The sequence below is a fragment of the Schistocerca piceifrons genome, unplaced genomic scaffold (genome assembly GCF_021461385.2).
Source record: "Schistocerca piceifrons isolate TAMUIC-IGC-003096 unplaced genomic scaffold, iqSchPice1.1 HiC_scaffold_943, whole genome shotgun sequence".
Classification (NCBI taxonomy): domain Eukaryota; kingdom Metazoa; phylum Arthropoda; class Insecta; order Orthoptera; family Acrididae; genus Schistocerca; species Schistocerca piceifrons.
In genome coordinates, this window is record NW_025729216.1 from 1,362,501 (window position 1) to 1,365,000 (window position 2,500).

Below are 2,500 nucleotides of genomic sequence, written 5' to 3' on the forward strand. Positions count from 1 at the left end.
CGCTACTCGCACTGCCCGCTCCCCTGTGTATCGCTTCATGTTAAACACCTTGCAAGTCTTGCTGACTTTCCACATGCTCCTGCTGTACACTGTAATGTGGATGGCAGCAGGACGTACATGCCGCCCCCCCCCACCCCTCCCCACGTCCCCACGTCCCCACCTTGCCCCCTGCCTTCGCAAGCTGGTTGGTGACAAGTTTGCATGTTCAATGCCCTTCGCATGCGACGTACGCAGGCTACGTTGTGGTGCGGCCTGTGTCAACTGTCCGCTGATGTCGTACGCGTGAACCACAATCTGTACTGCACATTCGTCCTTATGTACTGAATGATACATCGTGGCACATGTGTGACCGTACAACGACTGCGCCCAAAAACGGCGGACCATACAGTGCAAATATTGTGCACGCAGCTACGTGTCGTCTCCCTATGAGAGCTGGATTGCAGTGTGGTACGCCATAGAGACGTGTGGGAGGAACGGACGCCGTGGATGGCGATCAGCATGAGCTGTCTGTTGATGTATTCGGACCTAGTCGTCTCTCCTCACACACCGTGATGGCATGGTGCACCGCGTTCCATATCTGCGACATGCTACAGAGGCCGGTTGACAGTCGTTCGAGCAATGGACATCGCATACGTACGGGGGCCACCTTCCACGTATTGTCTAGGCGTGCACATTTTGTTGCGTGTATGTGGGCAGACGTAGTGTGGCGTGACACCTGACACAGGCATGCAATAATCGTTGAAGTTGCAAATGGCGATGGACGCCTGCGTTTTCTGGTGAAGTTACGCAAATGAAGAAATGGTAACCTGTTGTGGTGCGGTTGTTCTCGCTAGGGGTGAATCGGTGATGGCGACGATAGGTTGAGGTACTAACCGGTTGTTCCAGCGATACCCACCATGCCGACGAAACTGAACGGCATCTGGGTGTGAAGCGATACGCGGCGGTGGCTGGGTGGGACCGTCCCCGGCCGGTGAGGGGGCGCCTCCCGGCGTGCTGGCCGCGCGGTGCGTGGGCGCACGCGCTACAGCCGGCTGGTGGGGGCAGCCAGTGGCAGGCGCGCCGGCCGACGGACGCGGCAGGCGTCGCAGCTGCGCGCCGGCGCACCCTGCGCGCGGCGCCGTGCGGCCAAAGTAGGTCCTCGCGGGCCCGGTGCGAAGCGCGGTGGACATCTTCAGTGTGCTGGTCCGATTGAGGACTGTGTGCGTTGAGGATGCGCCGCCGCCCGGCGCTCGGCGCCGCGACGCCGTCTGCTGCTCGGTCGCCCCAGCGGTTCTCGCTGGTGGTTTGTATCGCAGCTGTGCGGATGTGTTGGCGCGTGCGCTGTGCTGGGAGAGTTCGCTTCGGCACCCAAGTGGGGCTTTTGTCCTTCTGTGGCGCTGGCGTTGGAGCTGCCGGTCACCGTAGGTGGCGCGTGTTGTCTCCCGCCGGCAATGCCACGACAGCACGCTCCCGGGCCTCTGTCGGCAGCGGCAAGCTCAGTTGGGAGCACGGGTGGTCGCACCGAAAGCGTCTACTCGCCTAACTCCGGGCGATTGCGCCTCTCTCGAACCCGACCAAGTACTTGGGACGGCGCTGCGCGCCGCCGGGACCTGAGAGGGTTTCGAGGTGTATTGTGCAGGGGAGCTCAGCCTCCTCCTGTTTGCAGAATGATTGAGCGGACGCTTGCGTGTTCGCGCGGGCCCCCGGGACACACTCCCGGGCGGCCGGCTGCTCAGCTCTAGTTGACGCAGCTCCCTGGTTGATCCTGCCAGTAGTCATATGCTTGTCTCAAAGATTAAGCCATGCATGTCTCAGTACAAGCCGCATTAAGGTGAAACCGCGAATGGCTCATTAAATCAGTTATGGTTCCTTAGATCGTACCCACGTTACTTGGATAACTGTGGTAATTCTAGAGCTAATACATGCAAACAGAGTCCCGACCAGAGATGGAAGGGACGCTTTTATTAGATCAAAACCAATCGGTCGGCTCGTCCGGTCCGTTTGCCTTGGTGACTCTGAATAACTTTGGGCTGATCGCACGGTCCTCGTACCGGCGACGCATCTTTCAAATGTCTGCCTTATCAACTGTCGATGGTAGGTTCTGCGCCTACCATGGTTGTAACGGGTAACGGGGAATCAGGGTTCGATTCCGGAGAGGGAGCCTGAGAAACGGCTACCACATCCAAGGAAGGCAGCAGGCGCGCAAATTACCCACTCCCGGCACGGGGAGGTAGTGACGAAAAATAACGATACGGGACTCATCCGAGGCCCCGTAATCGGAATGAGTACACTTTAAATCCTTTAACGAGTATCTATTGGAGGGCAAGTCTGGTGCCAGCAGCCGCGGTAATTCCAGCTCCAATAGCGTATATTAAAGTTGTTGCGGTTAAAAAGCTCGTAGTTGGATTTGTGTCCCACGCTGTTGGTTCACCGCCCGTCGGTGTTTAACTGGCATGTATCGTGGGACGTCCTGCCGGTGGGGCGAGCTGAAGGCGTGCGACCGCCCCGTGCGTGCTCGTGC

General features: G+C 58.8%; 1 non-coding gene across 1 annotated transcript in view; it reads left to right on the forward strand.

The window, feature by feature from the left end:
- Nucleotides 1-1,731: 1,731 nt before the first annotated feature.
- LOC124773000 overlaps nucleotides 1,732-2,500 on the forward strand; it is a 1,911-nt gene continuing 1,142 nt past the window's right edge. The window contains exon 1 of the ribosomal RNA XR_007014449.1: nucleotides 1,732-2,500. This exon is cut by the window's right edge and continues 1,142 nt beyond it. This is a non-coding gene — a ribosomal RNA (small subunit ribosomal RNA).